General features: G+C 33.9%; 1 pseudogene; it reads right to left on the bottom strand.

Moving 5' to 3' along the window:
- Nucleotides 1-10,078: 10,078 nt before the first annotated feature.
- Nucleotides 10,079-10,210, bottom strand: LOC121104108 (annotated as a pseudogene).
- Between the last annotated feature and the right edge of the window lie 443 nt (nt 10,211-10,653).

Here is a 10,653-nt window from a genome sequence, read left to right as displayed (position 1 = left end):
GTGTGTGTAATATTTTCTTATGCCTGTATCTGCCAATGGACATTTGAGTTGCTTACATGTTCTGGCTTTTGTGAATAACGCTGCCATGAATGTGGGTGCACGTTCTTGAAGATATTTCTTCAAGACTGCTTTCAATTCTTTTGAGTAAATACCCAGAAGTGGAATTTCTGCATCATAAGGTTATTCTACTTTTAATCTTTTGAGAAGCTACCATGGCATTTTTCACAGTGGCTGTATCATCGCACATTCCCACCAACAGAGCACAAGAGTTCCAATTTCTGCACATGCTCAAGAACACTTGTCATTTTCTTTTTTTCTTTTTCTTTTAATAGTAGCCATCCTAATAGGTATGCAGTGGTATCTCATTGTAGCTCTTTGATTTGCATTTCTCTAATGATTAAGGATGTTGAGTATCTTTTTGTGTGCTTATTGGCCATTTACATACCTTCTTTGGAGAAATGTCTATTTAAGTCCTTCCCTCTTTTTGAATTGGGTTGTTTCTACTTTTGTTGTTGAATTTTAGTTATTCTCTGTACATTCTGCTACTAATTGCTTATCACATACATTATTTACAAATATTTTCTTCCTTTCTGTAAGTTGTCTTTTTACTTTATTGACAGTATCATTTGATACACATTTTTAAAAATTTTCATGCAGTCTATTTTTAATTTTGTTGCCTGCACCTTTGTTGCCTAATCCAATATGAAGCTTTTACCCTGTTTTATAGTTTAGTTCTTACATTAGGTCTTCAATCCATTTTAATTTTTGTATATGATGTTAGAGAAGTGTCCAATTTCATTCTTTTGTAGGTGGATATCCAATTTTCCCACTACCATTTGTTGAAAAGATTATCAATTCCCCATTGAATAGTCTGACATCCTTGTTAAAAATCACTGGACCATGTATGTGAGGGTGTATTTTTGGGCTCTATTGTACTCCATTGGTCTACATGTCTTTATGCTAATACCACACTGTCTTGGTAACTGCAGTTTCATAGTAAGTTTTGAAATCAGGAAGTACAAATCCTCTTCCAGCTTTGTTCTCTTTCAAGATTGTTTTGGCTATTTCAGTTTCCTGAAGATTCTATATGAATGTCATTAGGATTTTGTATTTCTGTAAAAAAGAAAAATGTCATTAGGATTTTGATAGAGATTATACTGAATCTGTGGATTGCATTTATAGTATCAACTTCTTAACAATATTAAATCTTCCAAAGGTATGAACACAGGATGTGTTTCCATTTATTTATGTCTTCTTTAATTACTTTGGCAATGTTTTATAGTTTTCATTATACAAACCATGTGCCTCCTGGGTTAATGATATACCTAAGTATTTTATTCTTTTTGATGTTATTGTATATGAAATTATTTTATCTACCTTTTCTGTATTGCTCATTGTTATTATATAGAAATGCAACTGATTGTGTGTGTGTGTGTGTGTGTGTGTGCATGCATGTGTTGACTTTGTATTCTGCTACTTTGCTGAATTCATTTATTCTAAAGATTTTGTGTGTAGAATCTTTAGGTTTTCGGTATATAAGATCATATCATCTGTGAACAGATATACTTAATTTTACTCTTTCCTTTCCAATGTGGGTGTCTTTTATTTCTTTTTCTAGCTTCATTGTTCTGGCAAGAACTTCCAGTACTATGGTGAATAGGAATGGTGAAAGTATTCTTGTCTTGTTCTTCACGTTAGAGTAATAGCTTTTAGTCTTTCACTGTTGAGTATGATTCAATGTGAGGTTTTCATATATGTCTTTTATTATGGTGAGGTAGTTTCCTTGTATTCCTACTTTGTTATTTTTATCATGAAAGCTTGTTGAATGCTGTCAAATTTTTTCTACATCAATTGTATATTTTTTTCTTTTATTCTGTAAATATGGTGTATTACATTGGTTGATTTTGTATGTTGAAATATCTTTATATTCTAAGAATGAATCCCATGTGGCTCATGCTGTGTAATTCTTTTAAGATGCTGCTAAATTCAGTTGAATATTTTTGCATCAATACTCAAAAGAAAAATTAATCTGTAGTTTTCTTTTCCTTAAAGTCTATGTCTGGCTTTGGTATTATGGTAATGCCAGCCTCAAAGAATGAGTTAGGCAGCATCACTTCTCCAATTTTTTGGGAATAGTTTGAAAAAAACCTAGGTATTAGTTATTCCTTAAATGTTTGGAAAGTTCACCAGAAAAGCCATTTGGTACAGGGTTTTTTTGTTTGTTTGTTTGTTTGTTTGATTGATTGATTGATTGATTGATTGTTTTTTGTTTTAGGAGAAGGGAATACATTTTTGATTACTGGTTCCATCTTCTTATTCATAATAGCTCTAGTCAGATTTTCTGCTTCTTCAAGATTAAGTCTTGGTAAATTCTGTGATTCTAAGAATGTGCCCATGTCATTTATGTGGTCCAATTTGTTGGTATATAATTCTTCACAGTTTTCCCTTATAATCCTTTCTATTTTCATAAATTTGGTAGCCATGTCCCATTTTCATTTCTGATTGTATTGAGACTTCTGTCTTTTTCATTAGTCCAGATAGCTAAAAGGTTCTCAATTTGTTGATCTTTTTATGAACCAATTTTTTGTTACATTGATTTTCTCTATCATTTTTCTATTTTCTATCTCATTTATATCTGTTTCAATCTTTAATATTTCCTTTCTTCGGCTAGCTTTGGGTTTACTTTGTTCTTTTTCTAGTTTCTTAAGTTGTAAAGTTAGGTTGCTGATTTGAGATCTGTCTTGTATTTTAATGTAGGTATTTTTAGCTATAAATTTCCCCCTAGCACTGTTTTTGCTGCATCCCATGGTTTGGAATACTGTGTTTTTGTTTTTATTAATCTCTAAGTATTTTCCAATTCCTTTGTGATTTCTTAGGTCTCCATTGGTTGTTTAAGAGTTTGTTGTTTAATTTCCACAAATTTGTTAATTTTCCAGTTTTCCTTCTGTTATTTATTTCTAGTTTCATTCTGTTGTGGTCAGAGAAGTTACTTTATATGATAGTTACCTTTAAAAATCTACTGAAATTGAATTTGTGGTTTAACATATGGTCTATCCTGGAAAATATCCCTGTGAACTTGAGAAAAATGTGTATTCTATTGTTACTAGGTAGGATGTTTTGTATATTTCTGGTGGATCTAGTTGGTGTATTGTGTTATTTAAGCTTCTATTTCATTAGTTATCTTCTGTCTTCTTTTTCTATCCAGTATTGAGAGTAGCATATTGAAGTTTCCAGTTGTTACTATAGAACCACGAATGTCTCCCTTTAATTCTGCCAATTTTTTCTTCATATATTTTGATGGTCTGTTATTGAGTAGGTAAATGTAATTGTTATATCTTTTTGCTGCATTACATCTTTTATTAATATAATGTCCTTTTTGTCTAATTACTTTTTTGATTTAAAGTATATTTTGTCTAATATTAGTATCTGACATGTAACCCCTGCTCTCTTTTGGTTGTTATTTGCATAAAACATCTTCTGACACAAAGCCTATCTTATAATGAATGCTGAATATCTCATTTAACTTATTGAATACTGTAATGAAAGTGAAAAACAGAGTGCTTGTATGGGCACAGAATAAGTGTAGAGGTTGTTTAACCTTGTGTAGAGGTTGTTTAACCTTGTGATCACTTGGCTGACTGTGAGCTGCTCAGCATTACTAGAGAGTATCCTAGCCTGGGAAAAGATCAAAATTCAAGTACAGGTTCTACTGAATGCAAATCACTTTCACACAATCACAAAGCCAAACGGTCCTAAGTCAAACTACTATAAAAAGTCAGAGACTGTCTGCATTTTCTTTGATCAAAATATTACATTCTTAAACATATAGATTAGATTAGGAATCTTAAAGTGGGTCCATACCCCTGAGATTTTGAGAAGAACCTCCAAACAGTTGCCAGGCATAAACACACACACATACACACATATTTCTACAAATTCAACTTTACTATACATTTAGTTCTAAAATCGACTGGCATTACAAAAGGCCAGCACTATTCTTTCTGTGACCGCATGTTGTTCCCCACCCTGCCCCTTATATCTACCCTTAATCCTTCAACAATAGCCACCTTCCTTTTTAGAAAAGAAAGTCATACTCTTTATCCATCTGGAATCTTACCGTGGTGCATCTCCAAACAAAGTGACAATGGAAAGATTGATTTCAGAGAAGTTTTCTTTAACATTATCTCAGGGCACCAAAAACCTCCTTACAGCTCTCTATCTTCCTTTTTGAACTAAAGTAATGTCCTAGTAAAGCCATTTTTAAAAAATATAAATGGAAAGATTTCAAAGGAAATCAAATGTTTCAAGATTGGATGAAATGTGCGGATTAAAATTTTACTCAATATCTTTCAGAAGCACTGTGCATAAACACCATTAAATATCTATCCCAATCAGTCACTCATTTATTGAGCTTACCCCAGGTTATGTTACTGTATCAAACAACCACCAAGTTTAAGTTGCTTTGAACAGCATGGATTTATCTTTTTTCCTACTTATTGATTGGTTTGCTACAGGTGTAGCTACATGCCACATACCTTCTTCAGTCTAGAAGCAGATTGAAGAAACACCCGTGTTTGTTACATGTCATTCTGACACCAGAGGGAAAAAACAAGAGAACGTATGGAACTTCTCAGTGTTTCTTAAAACTTTTATTTGGAACTCGCCTACCTTGTACTTCTGATTCATCATCAGTCTAAAGACAATTCACAGCCAAGACTAATGCCCATAGCACAGGGAAGCACAGAAAGTCACATATCGGCATGTAGGAATGTATATCCTTTATAGGAACAGCAGTGAATAGTGGGGGAAAATAATACATGCCACCACAGTTATCTTATCATTAAGTTATTCAACAATTTTTATTTCCCATGAACAGACACCAAATGATGATGCATCAGTAGTCAAAGGTAGCTTCAGGACCAATGAATCATTAGCATTATATACAGTATCTTTTATGAAACATGTAGGAAAGTTTTGAACATGAGGTTCTATTTTTATTGAGATTCTGATTATTCCTGAAAACTGAAAAAAAAACAGATATTAACACACACCTACACACTTATTAAAGGAAAACCATGCCTTATGTACTTTGCTTGATTAAAAGACTTTAATTTTATCTTTTACATTGCATTACTACAAATGAAGACAAACAACATACCGATTTGCATTTTGATTTTAAAATGTATTATAAAATGGATAAATTGTATTAAATTTGCATGTTGTTAATCTTGACATTACTGTTCTGTTGGACTTCCCTCTAAAAATCTCACTTTGTCTCTGGCTTCTCTAAAAATCACTCAAGCAGCAGGGAATACCTGCATTCTCATCTACAAAAAGTAAACCACAGTGAAGCCCACCAAACATAGTTATCCATTATTATCCCATGCTATTCATCTTGGTATTCTACTAGTAGTGACCTGAAATACAGGTGACTAATATTCTTTTTCATCCCAGTCTTACAGGCATAGATACGGAATCATTCTTATTATCCACTATCGGTCTATCATTTTAAGAAGACATTTCTTACTATTTCCCTTGGGTAATTAAAACACTCTCTACTTTGCCTATTTAAATAGATAGTGTTTTAGTTTGACTTCCCCAGCAGTGGATTCTTTTTTTAAATATATTTTTAAAAGATTTTATTTATCTATTTTAAGGGGGGCAAGCGAGAGGGAGAGAGTCTTAAGCTGACTCTGTTCTGAGCATGACCCACTACCCTGAGATCATGACCTGAGCTGAAACCAAGAGTCCGATGCTTAACTGACTGCATCACCCAGGCACCCCAGCCCAGAAGTGGATTCTGAGAGAAGGACTCTAGGGAAAGTAGCCTGGGTTTGTAAGCAAGAATCACTAGTAGAGGGGTATGGGAACAATCCAGGGAAGAGAAACATTCCAAAAAGGGTAAATAAATTTAGACAGCTTCTATAGTAGGTGACTACCGCTTAATCCTGATAAAGCTTAATCAGTCAAAGACCACTAGAACAACCTGCAATCTGACAAAATGACATTTATTGGCTCCATTCAGTGAAGGAGGGAACTTGAGAGGAACCAAGGAGAATTGCACAAGAAGAGGAAGGAAAGGATATTTTATAAGGATTGTTGTAAGGTATGGACTCCAAAGAAGGATCCTGAGGGTCCTGCTCCAGCAGCAGGAAAGGCAGAGGGTATTTAATTGTCCTCTTAAGTCATCTCCAATTTAGCTGTCATTTATGTTAATTTTGACTCTATATATTTAACTTCTCTCTCTAAACCTCCATTGTTTCTGAATTTGGATGGGGAGAATTTTAGGCCTATTTGATCTCAGTGTTGCATACCAGTGATCCATACAAACATGCAAGAATGTGTCAAGAATGCTGAACTTCTCTTTGTCCAAAGAATTATACACAATTTATTAAATATACTTATGTGCCACAATGTAAAAAATCTGTAATAGGTGTGATCTAGGACTCTGGTTCTTTAATAAGGACACATCAAAAATGTGTAGCCAGTGTGGCAATGAAAGTTTTTGTGTTCTTGACTCAATTAACTTCTTCTGCCTCATGTTGTTTTCGCCCCACGTTATTTTCTTGTTCTGAAACCTTTCTTGTATGCTTTATATCTTTGCTTTTTGATTTCTTCTTTTCAAAATGCAGTTTTAGCAATGGATCTTTTATCAGTTGTTTTATTCAGGATCCTCTGCTTCCAATATATGATGCCAAATACTGTCTGTAGCTCTGTAATGAGTGCTACTATTCTGTCTCCTCTAAATTGAATCTCCCACATCTGTATTCTCTTTGATCCTTTTCTAAGGTACCTGCATTTTCTCTATGGACTCACTTTCCTCTTTATGACATGCTGTAGATATGAAGGTTCAAAGCCTTTCTTTATAAAATGGAGAATAAACAAAAACCAGAATTTGTCATGCCAAGGAATTCCTGTGGCACACTATGACATGCCTTCTAGAAGCAGCAGCTCAGGACTAGCTCGGGACTTGTTCATATACCATAAGCCTGTGGTTGTATAAGTCTCATGTTGTGTGCATTATCTCGGTGAAAGTCCTGCCAATCCTGACACAGATTAGTGAAATAATAAATCAAAGGCAATTAAAATGACTTCTAAAATTAAGTGGAAGACTTTCTGTTCCATTTAAAAGAAAAAAATAAATCTAGCTTGCTCATTGTGGTTCTTGTGTATTATCTACTTTGATAACAATTTAATATGATTCTGATTTTCTTTCAGCAATTTTGACCTAGTCAATTTAATGCCAGTAATGGATATGGAAAAATTATAATAACTGTTAAACCTTGACAACACTTTCTCATTATAATGAAATTTATTTAATAGTAAAACCATGGCAAATAATCTGTAACTCTATCATTCTACTGCTAAATTCTATATTAAATAATTTGCAACCATAATAAGAACGGAGTTATTTTGTACCATGTTTTATATATTAATGAGTATATAATTTTAATATCAATTTGCAAATTCCAAAAATATTCAGTAGCTTTCTGCATTGTTGTATGACTAAAAATAGCAGTCTTGGAAAAACAACATTATAATTTAGGCATACAACTTATACATTATCACGTATGGTTCTAGTGTTGGTTTCAACTGAAAAAAAATGTGGAACATGTATTAGTTTTTTCAATATAATTTGTCTTATTCAAGGAAAATATGATTTTATTAAAAAAACTACTTTTTTAAAAGAAAAATGCCATACCACTTAGCATAAAACAAGCAAAAAAAAAAAAAAGAGGAATAATATCTAAGTTCCAAAAAAAGTATGATTTTAAAATGTGTTTAAAATCTTTATCATGATATCAATATTAATTAAGAAAACTGCTGACATGACATTGCATAATTGAAATCAAACCTCATAGTAATGAGCAAATGGACTTTATTAGAAGCCCACTTGAGAATTTTACACCTTTCCATTTTTTGAGAAGCTGTAGTATACCTTTGTTCTAGAGCTGCCATTTCTCAAGGACAAGTGAAAGTATTCAAATGTGTAAAAGTCTCTGAGAGGATTAGTGATTTCCAGCATATTTTAGTCAGGATAATTACTCAATTCACCTGTTTGTGCACACCCATGCCTAAATACAGTGCCTCACACAGGATATCATTTTCTCTCTAATGCAGCCAATCAATGTGGATGGTCAGTCTCTGTGACTCAAATCCTGGAATCCAGGCTAAGCAGAGCAGCTCAGCCTTATACACACAACAACTAAGATTGCGTTCCAATCATAGTCAGATACATCCAGGTGAAGGAAAAGGGAAGACTATGTCTAGAGAAAATATTATTTTAAAACATAATCCTGAAGCTACTGAGCTCACTCCCGCTCATGCCCACGTGGAGAAAAAATAGTCACATGACAACATCTAAGTGAAATAGAAGCTGGAGAATGTAGCTGGGCAGCTGTGTGTCAAGAAAAACAGAACAAAGACTTGTGAGATGGGGACAGTTAAAAAGTTGGCCATGGGGAGCAAATATTCTTCCCCCGAAGTAATGAAAAACTAAAGGCATAGGAAACAACACATAATCTATTATACTTAGGAAGGATATTTGATGCATTTTAAAAAATAATGATAGTGATGATGAAGTCTCAAGACCAAGTTTTATCTGATAATAATATTTCTTCAATTGTTACTCCAGAAACGTTAAATCACTTGGTGACCTACATTACATAGACGTGAGGAGCATGAACCCTAGCATCAAAGTACCAAGGACGAAACTGGCCCCGTAACTGGCAGAATGACACTGGAAAATAGTCATATTTAGTTTTCAAAAAGTCTTAAAATTTTTGAGTCAGGGTTTCATGCACTTCCCATCAAAGAAAAATCTCAGTTGGTATTCTGATTTAAATTGCAACAGATATATATTAATTTCATGAGAAGTGATGTTTATGGTATAATTTCCTAACCAGTATATGATAAGCTGATATTTTGGGTTTTATGTCCTTTCTTAAATTTTGAGTTTTGTTCTGAATCTTATGTTCTCCTGTTTTATCTATGTATAGGTTTTACAATATATAGTTTGAATTTTCAATGGTTATTTTCCTTTTCTTTCTTTCTTCTTTCTTTCTTTCTTTCTTTCTTTCTTTCTTTCTTTCTTTCTCTTTCTTTCTTTCTTTCTTTCTTTCTTTCTTTCTTTCTTCTTTCTTTCTTTCTTTCTTTCTTTCTTTCTTTCTTTCTTTCTTTCTTTCAGAGAGAGAGCAAGAGAGCACAAGCATGGGGAGGGGCAGAGGGAGAGGGAGGAGAAGCCTCCCTGCCAAGCAGAGAGTCCAGGACCCTAAGCCGAAGGCAGATGCTCAACTGACTGAGCTACCCAGGCACCCCTTCCTTTCCAACTATTAATTCCAAGTATAAGAAATAAAAGCTGCATGAAAACCCATACCAAATTTTCTTAATATTTTTAATATTTTATTTGAGCTTTGCCATTTACCTAGACAGGTAATTTTGTCCATGTCTCAATATTTATACATTTTATTTAGTTTTCTTTCCTTCAAGACGTCTTGGATATTTAACACAAGGTTCTATAATTATAGTGGTCCTATTTTGTATTTATTTTACTGTGATTTCATTTTACTGGCTTCAGTTCTATCAAAAAATGGTTCTTTAGACAAAGACATTTTTAGTTAATATAAAACTGTAGATTTTTTAAATTACAGATATGTATTTCAATATGTGTGTTGTGTATGTGTTTGCATTTATATGCTTAAGGTATGATGAAAAGTGAGCTCTGTTTAAATGAATAACATCACAATACATACCAAAAATTGGGGAAAATTTTAAGTGTAAAGAAAGTTGAAGATATAAAAGGGAAGATAATTTTATCAGGTACAGTTGTTATATTTTGCTGTAATAAGTAATAATCTCAAATCTGTGTTTTAAAACAAAGATCTATTTCTGGGGGCGCCTGGGTGGTGCAGTCATTAAGCATCTGCCTTCGGCTCAGGGCGTGATCCTGGCGTTCCAGGATCGAGCCCCACATCAGGTTCCACCTCTAGGAGCCTGCTTCTTCCTCTCCCACTCCCCCTGCTTGTGTTCCCTTTCTCAATGGCTGTCTCTATTTCTGTCAAATAAATAAATAAATAAATCTTAAAAAAAAAAAAAGATCTATTTCTGCCTCACTGTGCATACACAATCAGGTAGGTGTATATTCTGGGAAAAGTTTTCAATTAGCAATAATCGCGCCTCATTGGCTACGATACTGCCACTGCGCAAAGCTTCAGGTAGGTGTATATTCTGTGTTGTTCTCTGCTTAGTAACTAGACTCTGAGAGCAACCTCTTCTAGAAATAAAGCAAATGGTTATGGAGGAAGGAAAGGTAGGACACAGCTAACCCTCTACTGACTCTTCAAGATTCTATCAGAAGTGACCAACATGCTTCTAATTGCATTTCACTGGATACGGTAAATCACTTGGCCAAATTTAACATCTGGGGAGTTAGCAAGTACAATCCTATCTCATGCCTGGAATAAAGAAAAATGAAATGTCTGTACATAGTACTAATGCCTACAACCATTCCTCTTTCAATTTATTAAACACCCTTTAGTTCACTTTCCTTTTCTTATTAAATATATGAGAGAGAGGGGTGCTTGGGTGGCTCAGTAAGTCAAGCATCTGCCTTAGGCTCAGGTCATGATCCCAGGGTCCTGGGATTGAGCCCTT

The sequence above is a fragment of the Ursus maritimus genome, unplaced genomic scaffold (assembly GCF_017311325.1).
Source record: "Ursus maritimus isolate PB19 unplaced genomic scaffold, ASM1731132v1 scaffold_2, whole genome shotgun sequence".
In the NCBI taxonomy this organism is placed as follows: domain Eukaryota; kingdom Metazoa; phylum Chordata; class Mammalia; order Carnivora; family Ursidae; genus Ursus; species Ursus maritimus.
Note: the sequence above shows the minus strand (reverse complement) of the source record. Positions and strands in the feature narration are given on the sequence as shown.